At 41.0% G+C, this 15,342-nt stretch overlaps 1 long non-coding RNA gene and 1 pseudogene across 1 annotated transcript; both read left to right on the top strand.

Moving 5' to 3' along the window:
* Positions 1–15,141, top strand: LOC140503120 (uncharacterized). Its single transcript, XR_011966707.1, has 3 exons — positions 1–84; positions 197–316; positions 14,596–15,141. It is a non-coding gene; the product is annotated as an uncharacterized lncRNA (long non-coding RNA).
* On the top strand, positions 8,532–10,326 carry LOC140503119 (atlastin-3 pseudogene; annotated as a pseudogene).
* Positions 15,142–15,342: the final 201 nt, after the last annotated feature.

The raw sequence follows: 15,342 nt of genomic DNA, 5'->3' as shown, positions 1-15,342 counted from the left end.
TATGCCTACTTGCTAGACACCTGCTCTTGCAAGAATATTAGTAAAAGTCTTCCCTGGTTCACTAACAGCTTAGTGGAGTTCTTGGTAAGATCCTTGTTTCTTACACATGGGGGTTCATCCAGGATCCTGACATCCTGAGTGAAGGGTGGCCGCCAAGATGTGTCCCATTGACTTTAAACGGTTCCATGTATTGCAGACTGCTCACGGTCTGTTCAGGATCCCTGGATTACATTAACGAAAGAGGCCACTGTGGATCCAGGGGAAAAAGGAAAAAGTAGACACCACAGCAAGTAGGCAACTCTGTGCACAAACCAAGGTAAGAAAAGAGGATATTGAGTATTTCCTTCGTGACTGGGACATCCTATGGGGTTTTGAAGACTGAGTGTGTCTGTGTCTAAAATGTACTGGTAAAGTGTGAAGAGAGTGTGGAATAACAGCAGTTCTGTTGACTGTGTGAGGGAAACAGCCAGAGATTGAAGAAATAACTGGTTTTGATGCAAGAGGTCTCAAACAAAAGATATAGAAGGGGGAATAAGGATATAAAGTTTAAGGGAAATAAAGAGGAAAATGAGAATATTCCTATGGACATTCCTCCAGACAGTCCCTTAGGAAGGATGATGAAATATTAGGAAAATTTAAAAAATATTATTTTATCTAATGAAAACACAGTATACAACCTCTTGCTCTTTTTTGGCCTAGGTATGGAGCAAATGAAAGTTGACTATGTCAAGCCCTTAAAAATCTATGTTAATGAAAAGAAACCATTTTCTCTGGAAGAATCAGATTATGCCTCCTGTTGGATGGGTGGGGTGGCTACTCAGCTGTACCCACGTAAATCTACAGATCAGGGATTTCAAAGACAAAATGGGGACACAAAACTAAAAATCTGGGATCCATTGTCTCTACATCTTGTGTTCTTCCCTTCCCCTGTGGGATGTTGGGGCAGGTGGGTTGGTGGGTCTCTGTGCCTGGGAAAACTACCTAGATGTAAGTCTCCCCTCTCTCCCTATTCTTTTCTTCCCCTCTCCCACGAGGTATACATTTTCTAGTCTGATAAGTCTCAAAGATAAAAGAGATGAGGAACTACAACTCCTCTCCAGTCAAGACTGGAAGGTATGTAAGCTTCCCCTCTCTCCCTATCCCTTTCTTACTTTACAATTCGGTTCACTCTCCAAGCACCTAAGAAGTCTTGGAGGTGCTTTTCGGGTCTGACCTCTCAGACCCCATGAGATCAAACAGTTACAAGGCTGTCTCACACTTATCCTGATGCTCACGGGGTCTCGGTCCAGCAGTGAGAGGCCATGGACCTGGCCACACCTTCTTCATCCACCCTATCCAGAAGCGTATGCCCAATTCAATTCTCTTGATTTTCTCAATGCTAGGGAATTGCGAAAACTGTAGCTGCTTAATCCCATCCCTCTAGCCCCCAATACTCCCTCTCCCTCTGCCCATGCCTGCAGGATCACCCGTTTCTCCTGGCCTTCTGGCCACCAGATCCTCACAGTTGGACTCTGTAGGACTTCTCTGAAAGTTGCCTCTAGGTTAGCAATGAAAATTTTTTTTCTGTAGTCCTGCCTCTGACAAGGCCTTGAAACGTTAAGACAACAGTGAAAAGTTAAAACAGCTAAAAACATCTTACCAGATTCTTGAGGTTTTGTGATTGATCATTAAGGAATTTTGAAAAACCTTCTTACAACCCCAGTCACTCCCTTCCCTGACTCCCTTTCCTTAAGTCAAGTGGGCTTCTCAGTATGACAGCCATCAGCCCTGGAGTTTTTTCATTAACTCCTCTAATCCCAGATCAGATTAGGAAAAGAGTTTTACCTTTCTCTTGCCCCCTCCCCAACACCTGCAAATTCACCTTCCCCCACTTGAGGAGAGGAGGGAGGGGGAAGGGGCAGCAGCTACTGCATGCGCTCCACTGGTAATGGTCCAGGTCCCTGGGTCTGAAAGCCTTGAAGTATCTCCCAGGCAACATGAGACAAGGAGCCAGCCAACCTCCAGCTTGGGTGAGCCCACTCTCTTAAAGTTGTAGTTTTAACATGTTCATCATGAGGTGATGATTCTCTGTAAAGTAATTTAGAAATGCATTCAACAAAATTGAAGCCACTTGATTGGTTATAGGTTTGTTTCAAGTTTCAAACTGGTAAACTTTTGTACCAGTTATGTAATATGTAAACTTGCCAAAGAGCTTGTAAAGGTTATGGAGTTCCTAAACAAGGAACTTGGTTTGCTGAAAATTTGTAAATGTATAGAAATGATTTTTAGTGATTGGCTTTTACACGAGGACAAGTTTAAATTTGAGATGTGAGTCCTGCTAAATTTTTGATTAGTGAAACTTGCCATCTGAGGTGAAAGTTCATGCGACTATAATGGATTTTGAGTTACAGATCATAATAATGCATCAATAATAAATAGTCAATAATCTACCATCTGAGAGAAATACCACAAGCTACTCAGAGAGAATGTGACTGTTCACAGGTGGAGGTCTTTGTCTGGAAAATCTAAGAGAACAATGCTAGCCTCAGCCTAGGATGGGATCCTCCTTGTTCAGTTTCTCCATTGTGTTCCTTTGAAAAGGAATGTTTCCCACATAACTATTCCTGAGCCTGCCTATGAGGTGGAATTGATAGTGCATGGTTAGAAAACTGTGATATTTTATCTAATCATGTCCTTGCTTTTCCTTTTTATGGCAAATTTCTGTAATCAAAGCAAATGGTCAGTAGAAGATGTGAGCACCATGCAAATATGTGAATCTGAATGTGTAGTCATCCCATAGCCCAAACAGTTGGATAAGTTAGTGCTCCTGCATAGTCATATGAAAGATTATATCTCTGGAATAGAACATTCTTTCTGAATGTTATGGGAATAATTAGACAAAGGGAAAAGAAGTTTGTGAAACATTGGTACAAACACAATGTTGAATCATTATCCCATAGACTAAGGCTGGGATATATCTGAGCTACTATAATAAAATGTGCATTTAAGATCTGAGCTAGTCAACCTGAGATTATATTCCTTTTTATATTTTAAACAACTTAGGAAATGGGCATTAGTCTAGTCATCTGCCTGTTACTAGACATATGTCTGTATGGAATAAGGTACTTAAATGTTTCAAAGTGATGTAAGAATGATTGGGTATTGGTACAACTGATTGAGAAACATCGCTTGTTTATTGATGGGTCAACTAGGGTGATAAATGGGAAAAGGCACAAAAATTATGCCATAATCGATGGGAATAAAATTTCACTGGAAGAGGCAGATAGATTCCCAAAACACATGGTCAGCACAAACTTGTGAGTTATATGTACTAAATCAAGCATTAAAACTGCTGGCTCAAACAGAGGGAACCAATTACATCGACTCCAACTATGCTTATGAGGTAGTATGCACTTTGGGGATAATTTGGTGTGAAAGAGGATTCATCAATAACAAAGAGAAGGAACTAGTATATGGTGAATTGGTAAGGCAAGTATTAACAAAATTGCTATTGCCAAATGAAGTCGTAGTGGTCCATGTGAATGAACACCAAAAAGAGAACACACTTGAAGCAAGGGGAAACAGATTGGCTGATGAAATGGCTAAGGAAGCCACCCTAAACACTGAGCCCAAAGAAATATATGTCTTAGTTCCTTCAATCCCTGACCCAAAGGCAGTCCTGACGTTTACTAAATAAGAAAAAAAGAGATTGACTGAACTTAGGGCAGTAAAGATAGAAGAAGGTCTGTGGTTATTACCAGATGGGAGAAAAATGCTGAACAACTCAGTTGTGAGAGAACTTCTATCCATTCTACACCAGGGGAGTTATTGGGGAGTTCAAGCAATGTGTGACCTAGTGCTGAGGAAATACAGATATGTAGGAATATATGCAGTAGCTAAACAAGTCTGTGAAGGGTATGCAATTGGTAAAGAGGTACATAAGAAAGTATGAAAGAAACAAACCTCTGGAGAATGGGAACCAAGCCTTCGACCCTTCCAGAGCATCCAGGTAGGTTTTACTGAGATGCCAAAGGTAGGCAGGTTGAAATATGCTATGGTAAATCACTTAACAAGAAGGATTGGGGATTATCTGATGGTGACAGCAATAGCTGCAAGGGTCTCCAAGATAATTTTAGAACAAATCTTTCCCCATTACAGTTTAGTGAAAAGTGTAGATTCAGATAATGGTAGCCACTTTGCCTCCAAGGTATTACAAGGAATAATGAAAAGTTTAGGAGTGTCCTGGGATTTTTATACCCTCCTGGAATCTTCCTTCATCAGGATGGGTTGAATGTATGAATCAGACATTAAAGAAACATCTGTCTAAATGAGTTCCAGAAACTAAGCTCCCTAAAGTAAGTGTCTTAGCTAGAAACTAAGTATTTGTGTGTGGCCTTGTTGAGAATTAGAACGACCCCAAAAAGGTACTTAGGACTATCACCCTATGAGATGTTGTTTGGGGGAACCAGAGATATGACAACAATAAAAACAAAGGATAGATTTTTTAAAGGATTATGTCCTGGTGTTTTAAAGAACTATGATCCTCCTCTCTATCCCATCCCATCTTAGGGAGAAAGGATTACTTGCCCAGATGCCACCTGTTGAGTTTGTGTACATAATGTCTAGCCAGGTAACTGGGTCTTACTCAAATCCTGGAGAGAGACCAAGCTGCAGCTCGGCTGGGAAGGACCCTATCAGGTGCTCCCAAACTCAGAAACTGCAGTCTGGATGACTGAAAAAGGTTGGACTCACTACACCAGGATCAAGAGACCAGTGAAAGTCTCTCTCATAAAATCTGAAGTTGAGTACACATCCAACCAAAGATCCCTTGAAGCTAAGGTTAAAAGAGATATTAAGAACTGGGGAATATATTCTGGGTGGGGGGGAGGATGTTAGCTGCTGGATTTTTATTTTAATCTTCATAGGAATAATATTCATTTGTTGTATTAATAAGAAGAGGTTCTGTGGAAAACTGAGGACAGATGAGGGGTTTATTAATCTTGTGTGGAGGACTGCTATTGTGGGCAGTTCAATCAAGCAGAATGAAGGCATGCTCAAGATAATGGGTACGGGGAAAGAGATAAATATCACGAAGAAGTTACCTCACAAACAGTTCAGTTTGATGTATGTCAGATTAGAGAATGTGGAAACTTAAATAGTCAAAGACAACTAAGTAGATACCATAAATACCTGTTGGGGGTGTAAGCTCAGTTCCATGTGGACAGTCTCGGGCGGGTAAAGGTGAGAGCTTCTAAACCTTAGAGTTCTCATGAGGCCCCCCAGGAAACAGCAGGGAATTGAGGAGTGAGATCTCGTGTATTTCCGCCTCTTCCCGTGAGAACGTGATGGGAGAGAGCATCCCCGCCCTCGAGACTGGCCCGGATCTGGGCACACCTATTGTTATCTAACAGGCACGGTATTCAGGTGCAAACTATGCGGCCAGAGAGCTTAAGTAGGGTCAGGAAAGCTTGAAGGCGCTCTTAGTGCTGAGGGGCCCTTACAGGACAGAAGGCCCCTTTTCCTCTCTTCGCTCTTCCCTCTCCCCTCTCTCCCCACTTCCACTTCTGCTTTCATTCTCTTACTGTAAGATCTTTGCCTCCTTGGGAGATTTCTCTCTCTCTCCTAAGGAAGAGTTCCCCCTGCACATGTAACCAGGACCCTGAATAAAGCCTAACCCTTGTTCAACTCCGGAAAGTCTCTTCTCTCATACGTTTATCCGGTTTGGCCAGCCGAAGACCTGCGATAGGTAAGGTAAGACTTGGGTAGCCCTCAGGCCTCTAGGCCTGGCAAATACCTATGTCCAGAAAAGCAACCTTCTGGGGGAAAACCCAGATACTATCAGCCCCTCTGTCCTGGCTGGAGCAATGTTTAGTTCAACACAGCCTATGTGGGATGGACAGCTTCATTTGCCAAAAAACAAACCAATAAAATTAAAATTGAATACATTCAGGGGAGAAGCCAGAACCAACTGTCAAGAATTAAATGTAATCCCATAATTTTAAGTATAAAAGATGCAGATTGGAAAGTGAATTGGACCTATGGGTTTGGAATAGACAGTACAGGTCAGGATCCAGTAGCAAGATTTAGGAGAGTGGTTTGGAACCTGGAGATACAGGGAAGTCCTAGTTCAACTATAGGGCCCCCAGTAAAGGAATGGAAACCCTCGATTGTGAAGGTAATAGAAGTTAAGGACTTGAGACAGACTGTAGAGATAGGAACAGGATATGGGGATACAAATACCTGGATAGAATGGGTAAAATATACCATTAGGAGCTTAAACAAAAGCAACTGCTAGGCCTGTACCTCAGGCCGACCAGTAACCCAAGTTGTCCTCTTCCCTTTGGCATGGACCAAGGATAAACAAAGGATGAGGTGTGTGGTCACACTGTATCAGGATAAAACTGCATGGGGAAATGATACCTCCCACTGTTGTTCCTAGCTCTATGGGGCGAAGACATCAGGATACCTCTGGCTTCTCCACAGCGACTGGCAACCACATAGCTTGTCTCTCATGACAAGGTGTAAAGGCTACCATAAATCTTGGAGAACTGGAGACATGCATAGATATGTGGAACGTGACTGAAAATGAATCAGGAAATTACTCTGCTTTGAGCATCCCCAGAGCAAAACTGTGGTGGTATTGTGGAGGCAAAATCTTGAGACCTACACTTCCCCCAAATGGGAGAGGAACATGTGCAATAGCACAAAGCTATACCTTTGCCCCAGCATTTGAGAGACAGGATGCAATCAAAAACAGAAAAAGAAATAAAAAGGAAACACCTCATGGCTCATTTAATGACAGAATTTACCTTGATGCCACTGAGGTCCCAAGAGGGATTCCAGATGAGTTTAAGGCCAGAAATCAGATTGCTTCAGGATTTGAATCTTCCTTGTTTTGGTGGGTTACCATTAATAAGAATGTAGATTGAATTAACTATATTTATTATAACCAACAGAGGTTTATTAATTTCATCAGGGATGCTGTAAGGGAAATAGTCAGTCAACTAGATACCATAAGTTGGATGGCATGGGAAAACAGAATGGCCCTGGACATGGTGTTAGCTGAGAAAGGAGGAGTGTGTGTTATGTTGGGAGGAGAGTGCTGTACTTTTATTCCCAACAACACAGTCCTAGATGGAAATATTACTAAGGCATTGCAAGGTCTAATCTCTTTACTTGAGGACTTACAAGAAAACTTTAGTGTAGACAATTCATGAACAGGATGGTTGGAATCATGGTTTGGCCAATGGAAGGGAATGACACTCTCCATCTTGACTTCTTTGATAGCGGTGGCTGGAGTATTAACAGCTGTAGGCTGTTGCGTAATACCTTATGTAAGAGGATAGGTATGAAGATTAGTCAAAACAGCAGTAATAAAGCAAATGTCCATGAACACGCAACCAAATAATATATTTCTACTAGATGAGGAGACTGAGGTGAAGCCTAATTATAATAATGAAAATGAAATACTGTTATCAAAACTAGAATCTCCTTATGGTGCAGTGAAATAAGGTGCAGATGCAACAACCTTCCCTGGTACAACAATAGAGAGGCCTACTTGAGACTGGGACTAGCCAGGTTAAAACTGGTTGCAACTGGCTTTGTGGTCCAACACGTGCACTTATGCCTACAGCTTTGGGGAGCTATGACCAAATAAGGCAAAAAGAAAATAAGGGGAAAGGGGGCATTGAAATGTGGACAGTGGGAGATGTAAGCAAGGGCAGAGACCATCATGGGTTGTTTAGGCATTCTGGATAGTCTGTAAACTTTGTAGTACCCAACTAATGGGGGAACAGGGGTGGGAAATTCGAATTGGGAATAGGGAATAAAAAGTTGTGTATTTGTGTTAATGGGTGTGCCTACCTGTTAGATGCCTGCTCTTTCAAGAATGTTAACAAAAGTCCTTCCTGATACACTAAGTGCTTCATTGAGTTCTTGGTAAGATGCTTGTTTCTTACAAGGACAAGATACAAAGAAAGGTCAACTTTGGTACATTTACACTGTGATGCTTAAAGAATTTTATTACGGATTTGATATTTCTCATCACTTCTATCTCCATTTGTCTTCCCAACTCTGAATTTCAATTTAGGAAAGATTAACATTTTCATTTCCTCCTAAGCTTCCAGTCCTGAAATTATAACTGAATGAATGATCATATCCCTTGCCTCTGAAGAACTCAATAGTTCTAGGCAAAATGATAAGGTAGAAGAAGATGATCTTTAACAACTGGTTTGGGGCTCCCCTCATCCTCTCTTACTTCTTCAGGTACCCAGTATCTTTAGGCTCTCTGCTTGCTATCACTTACAACTGCGATGTCAAAATAATGAAAGTTTAGAAATGTTACCATTTTGAGCAGAGTTTTCACTTTAATAGAAGCAAAATTGTCAATTAAAGGGGTAAAATTCTGACCCTTGGCATTTCATTTCATCAGTGGGTGTGGAATAGAAAGATCTGGTCCTTCCTTTATTAAGTGGAGTTGATTTTCTGCTGCTTTCCCACCGGGGCTGATGAGGTGGCTCAGTGTTTTCTTTTCTGCAAATGGTAGCAGCCTCAACAGAAAGTGGGGAGAACACAGGATCAACTGAAAAAGAGGGCTATGATTCAGCAGGCATGTCTACTCCTAGTGTTTGGCTTTTGAACAACCTCAGTACAACAGCCCAGTGGTGATGTCATGCAGTCCCTGGAATACTGGCGTGACGATCCTCTTGGTGAACAAAGAGCAGCATTATTCTGAGCTGGATGAGAATGCCTTGACCCAGGTCCTCTTGCAAGACCACATCAGGGACCTTGACATGGTGTTAGTAGCTGGAGCCTTCCACAAGGGAGAGGTTTTCTTTCTGGACTTCTTGCTTCACTACTTATATAACCAGAAGGAAAGTTGCCATCCACATTGGTTGGGTGATAAAGATGAACCGCTAACAGGATTTTCATGGCAAGGGGGTTCTGACCCTGAAGTCACTGAAATTTAGATCTGTAGTGAAATTTTCACTGTGGAGAAGTTTGATGGGGAACAGACTGCAGGTGTTTTGATGGATACTTAAGGTGCGTTTGACAGTCATTCAATGGGGAAGGACTATGGCACTATATTTGCCCTCAGTACCATGTATAGCTCCATCCGGATTTATATTTTGTCACAGAACACTCAGGAGGACAATCTACAGTTGTTGCACCTGTTCATAGAATATGGTCATCTGGCAATGGGTGAATTTTTCCAGAAGCCCATCCAGATGCTGATGTTTTTGGTTTGAGACTGGAGCTTTCCTTACAAGTTTAACTGTGGACTTGAGGGAGGAATGGCATTTCTGGAGAAGCACTTGCAGGTGACAGAGCAGCAGCATGAGGAAATTCAGAATGTCCGAACTGATATTCGCTGATGTTTCACAAATGTCACCTGCTTTCTTCTACCACATCCAGGGCTCCAAGTGGCCATGAGCCAGACCTTTGATGAAAATTGAGAGATGTCACTCCTGAAATCAAAGAACAGTTACAGGCACTGATAGCATTTGTGGTAGATGAGAGCAAGTTAATGGAAAAAGACTCAACGGCTCCAAAGTCACCTGTCGGGTCTGCTGGAGTGTTTTAAGGACTACATTAAGATTTACCAAGGAGAAGGTCTGCTTCACCTCAGATCAAGGCTTCAGGCCTCTTCAGAAGTCAATTTAGCTGCTGTGGCATCTGCCAAGGATATACGTGTATTATAGCAACATGGAAAAGGTCTGCCAAGGGGAGAAGCCCTACCTGGCCTCTGACACCCTGCAGGACAAGCATGATGAGTTCTAGAAGCAGTTTAAGTTCTGAATCCGTTTAAGAGGAGCAAGAAGATGGGGACAAGGACTTAAGCCTGTGGTATCAGAGCAAGCTGGACCAGGAAGTCCAGAAGCTAGGTAGCGCCTTCATCTGTGTTCAGCTCCTTCTGCACACTGGCTGCGTGCTACAGCTTCATCATGATGCTCTATCTGAGCTGAGGCTTCATGGGCTTCCTAGGCCTCGATACAGTCACCTAGCTCTGCAAGCACATGCTGGACCTGCTGATCATCTCTCTGCTGACCTGGGGTTATGTTTACTACTCGAGCCAGTATGGTAAACTGAGTAACACTGTCTCCTCCAGCATGGGCTTCATCTTGCAGCTGGTTACCTCTTTCATGAGTAATTCCACTCATGAGACTGTTGGGGAAACAAGGTGCAGGAGACCATTTGTGGATAAAAAGTGCGAATAAAGTGGGGACCTATCCCTAGCAGGCTGTACCATGATGTCCCCAGTGGGCCTTCTGCAATGCCTTCAGGTGGGACATCATCCTAGAAGATTCTACAATGTTGTAATAAATAGAGTAGATGTTTGTAGTGGCTTAAACCCCCCTCCCCCCCATGCTACCTTATTTATATTTGGTTCCTTCCTATATTTTTTTTGTCCTACAATTAGATGGACACAAAATCCCATTTTAAGGGTGCCTATTTAGACTTCCAAGCTGAAGGTGGTAAGGGCTACAAATAGAGACAATGAAATGAAAGGGTGAGGCCTTGTCAGGTGTAAATGATGTGTTTCTTACCTTGCAAGGAATTCTAAGGCTTTGAACAATTTAATTGCACATAAAAGGCTAACCAGGGAGTGTGAACTGCTTATTGGATATACTCTGCTTCAATACCCTTGTCCCAATTCATTTTGCATAAGACCCAATAGAATTCTGAGAAATGTATTGTCATCACAAATTAGGGTGGGGTCCTCAGCTCTGAATCAAGAATAATTATGGAATAGGGGAATTTATACCTAATCTGCCTTCTACCTTCATCCTGAGAGGTGACAAACCTCAGAGCTAAGGCCCCAAGAGAGCAAAGCTGGCAGGTTCCTGCCAGTTCTAGGCCAAGGATCTCTACCTTTCCTGAAAGAGCACAAGGACACTCCTGGTTCCCCCATTAGTGTGACTTGTGTTGAGACCCAAACTACCGTAAGAAAACATGAATATGACTGTACTCACTAGAACGAAGGCTGTGATTAATTTTGTATTGCTTTACTATTGTAATATGAATAATTTAAATATATGTTAATGCTACTGAGAGTTCTTGGTTTGCTAACAAATGAGTCGATAGAATATGCCGGAAGCAAGCTAACGAGAGACATTTCCCAAGACTTTCAAATCTAAGTGGGGACAAAATGCACCAACAAAAGTGTTAATTATTGAGAACCTTTGTTGTTCAGTCATGGTAGTCATGTCTGACTCTTCATGATCCTGTAAGGGGCTTTCTTGGCAAAGAGACTGGAGTGGTTTGCCATTTCCATCTCCACTGGATTTAGGCAGATGGTTAAGTGACTTGTCCAGGGTGACACAGCTAGGAAGTGACTGAGCTCAGATATTCCCGACTTCAGGCCCAGAGCTCTATCTACTGTGTCACCTAGCTGCCTCCTATTGAGAGGCTATGTGATAGAAATTTGGTCCAGTAATCAGAAGCTAGGGTCAGACACCTAGATTTCATTTGCAGGGAACTGTTCTTGAGTTGACCATCTTGTTTTCCTAGAACATTCAGATTTCCCATCAGGACTCTATCTCTTGGCTATCTGTTGCCATATTATTACTTGTTCTTCTCCATGCTGTTCTGAGTTGAGGCCATTGATTAATGACAGGTCTTCTTTAATTCATCTCAGTCAAGTGACAAATCGAGTCGTAGACAGGAGTTTGCTGGAGTTAGCTGATATGGGTTCCGAGTTAATTGTTACGTCTTCAGTGTAAGCATTAGCAAATGCTGCAAATCAAGCATTGTTGTGTTGTCCAAATCAGGGGTCAATCTCTGGTCTAAACTTGTGAAGCCTAAACTTCTAACTGTGATCTGTATACATTAATGTTTTGTTATTTTCGGCTTATTTTCCAGCACACCCATGGTCACAGTAATAGTAACTAGTATTTCGGAGCCCTGTAACAACCTTGATATGTAAGTGCTATTGTTATCCCCCTTTTATAGATGAGGAAGCTGTGGCAGACCATAGTTACCGTGTCTAAAGATGTATCTGAACTCGTCTTCTTGCTCTATCTATTGCTATACTTGTTGCATTATATAGGTTCATAGATCTATATAGATCTTAGAGCTAGACATAGATGAGACCTTTGAGATCATCTCATCTAACTCCTTCATTTTATAAATAAGGAAACTGAGTTTTGTATTTTCACATCTACCCTATGTCTAGAGATCCCAGAGAAAAGCTTAGCAGCCACGACTCCTCCCCAGTTATTAATAGGTATAGAATAAAGCCTGTGGGGTCGTTCTTGATAGCATTGTAGATCAAAGGCTTAAAGCAGAAACAGGTAGGAAATGTTCCTGCCCTTTTCTGCTACAAATTTTCATCTCTTTTTTGGACTTCCTTCTTTAGTTCATTCAAAATACCCTTCCTATTCTTATCTTCCTTTCTCATTGCAACCACCCCCACTCCTTAAATCCGTCTTGTCTTTTTAAATCCAAGTTTAAATTTCTTTTCCTTATCTTCCAGGTCTTATGACACTATGTCAATGTAATTTCTCTCATTTCCTCCTACACCTAATCCAGACTAACGCAAAATTCCCATCAATATCTCACTGAAGCCGAACTCAGGACTCCAGTGAAGTCTGTGAAATGGTTTTTATCTGCAGGGTAGTGCTAAGATTGCCCACATTATTTTTTTTTTTTTAAATCACAATGTCCTTCAAAGCTGAATATTGATAAAATTATTTCCCGGGTTTGTGGGGGAGGGAGAAACAACAAAACCCCTACATTTTCTAGTGGATAAAAGCATCGTTGGGAGAACAAATTTAAAGAGAATCAACAAAAATTCTGAGAAACGTAGAGAAAATTGCAAGAGCAAGTAATAACTAATGCAGACTACTTACAGCTAGTCGTCAGTTTCTGTGAAAAAAAACTGCCAATTTCCAGCAAGTGAAGTGCAAGTTGTCAATGACAACCATCTATTAAGAAATTTCCTTTTGTGATGTGTTAAAGGGTTTTTCCCCCAGAGGTAAATTATTCATTGCCATTAATTTGAAGCTGTGTTTGAGCTTGAGATGAAGTTATCCATTTTACCCTTTTCCCCCTCGTCTGTCCTGATATTATCATCATCCAGGGCTCTGGTCCCCATAGCAACAGCCACTGTGTCAAGCACTTTCCCCAAGCAGCAGAGCACAGCCAATGACTGACATTTATCCAGCTGTGCTTCTCAGGATGGCATTTTCTAGAATTTGAAGCCTGACTCACAACTCATCTTAAAGTAATGGGTGACAGGCTAGCAAGGAAGAGGAGAATATTTTGGGTACAGTGGATAGAACATCAAGTAAAAAGTGAGGGGTAATAATAATGATAGTTTTTGTTTACATCTGTGCACATGTCTACATGCATACACACACATTTACCTTTGAGGTTTGTAAAATGCTTTATATACGTTATCCTATATGATCCTCTCAACAACTATCTGAGGGAGATGCCAATATTATCTCCATTTTACAGATTAGAAAACTAAGTCAAACAGATTATGACTTGAGATTAAGGGCCCACATTAAATATCCAAGGCAAGATTTGAACCCATGTTTCTTGACTCTGAAGTCAGGACTCTGTATAGTTGACTATGTATTTGCATTTATTTTTTTAATTTACTGAAATGAAGTAAGTGCAGTGGGAATAACTAGCCTGTATGGAATATTCCTTTGTTTTGTTTTTAAACCTCTGCTCCCCCATGAGCCCTGCTCCCTATGCAATTCTGACTCAAAATGAATAGATACCAGACGCAGTTTCAAGAGTGACTGAAGACTTTGATGCCAGTGCTGAATGGGAAGGTCAATCCAGGAAAGGAGTTTATCTGTGGTGGAGCTGCTAGGATAAGCTACCCAAGATATCTGGAAGCTAACTGCTTTATGTATTCTTGCTAACTAAGTACTAACCTCCTGACGAAGAGACAATGGACTCAGAGTGCTAATGGGGATTTTTTTTAACATGGACAATAAGGGAATTTGTTTTGCTTGATCATACATATTGGTTATAAGGGCTTTATTTTTATTCCTTTTTCAGTTGGGGGTCAAGGGATGGAAGAAAAAATGGATTTTTAGTCATTGAAATTTAATATAAAAAATCAACTAGGTGCTAAACTCAGTTATTTTTATCTGTTGAAGGAATACAAATGAATACATGTAATCAGCATCCTCTAAATTCCAGTGCTAAACTTTGAGCCACCTAATCTTACTTATAACTTATTATAAGTAAGCATTGCATGTATTTATTTAGACCTATGAATGAACAAAAGTATAGGTACTTGGGAATTGTTCTGACCTAACTATAACTCTTATTTTGCATGCTTATGATAGAGATCAAGACTCCCTGGCAGAAGGATAGGAAAGAAATCATTAATTCTATTGTATTCACATTTATCAAACACCGACAATGTTCAAAGAAGTGGGCTATTTCTTTTTATAAGAGATATGATAAGACTTAACTCCTTTCATCATGACACCATCCTGGGAACTTTTACTGCCAGGGATTAAAAAAAATCCGATTTTTTTAAATCCCTGGAATAATATAATAATAGCTGATATTTAAATGAGTTTTTATTTATAACTTTTGTTTTTTGTGACTTAAATTTTCCCTTGTATTACCCCTTTTCCCTTCCAGAGAGCCATCTCATGTAACAAAGAATTTTTTTTTAAGAAAGTAAAGGAAGAAAAACAAATCAGCAAAAGTGATCAATACATAGAAGAAAATCTGGAAATACTTGAAATATTCCATATCTGTGGATTTCCCTACAAAGGACTGAGCAGTGTCAAATTACACCTCTTCTTTGGGAACATGCTTGTTCTTTATAATTTTGCAATATTAATTTTGTTCCTGTTTTAAGATTGTTTTTCTTCAGTTTATATTATCGTAGTCGTGTATATTGTTTCCTTGGTTCTTCATAACAATCTCCACATCTTATAAATGCTAAAAGTCATATTTTTCAAATGTAACTGAAATTTTCAAACTTGAGGTTTTTGTTTTTGTGCTGCTATTTAGATTTGACTCTGGATTGGGGGACAGAATGCTGATTCTGTGTATGCTTTGTAGAATGGCAGAGTGAGATGGAGAACTTATGTATGAGCTTTTGGAAAGTGAAGTGGGGGAGGAAAGGAAGTAAGGAAAGAGAGAGAGGAAGGGAGGGAGAGAGGGAGGAGGAGAGGAAGAAGGGAGGAAGAGGGAGAAAGAGAAAGAGAGAGGTGAGGGAGGGAGGGAGGGAGGAAGGGAGGGAGAGAGAGAGAGAGAGAGAGATTAGTCTCATTGGGTGGTAGCCTTTGATCTTTTATCCTGTTCTCCTCTGAAGAGGTCATTCACTCTAGTATATTCGTAAGGCCAAGCAAAGTAGAATCTTTTGCTGGTTTTGTTTTA

Source organism: Notamacropus eugenii, chromosome 5, assembly GCF_028372415.1.
Source record: "Notamacropus eugenii isolate mMacEug1 chromosome 5, mMacEug1.pri_v2, whole genome shotgun sequence".
NCBI lineage: Eukaryota > Metazoa > Chordata > Mammalia > Diprotodontia > Macropodidae > Notamacropus > Notamacropus eugenii.
This window is presented reverse-complemented; position numbering and strand designations above follow the sequence as displayed.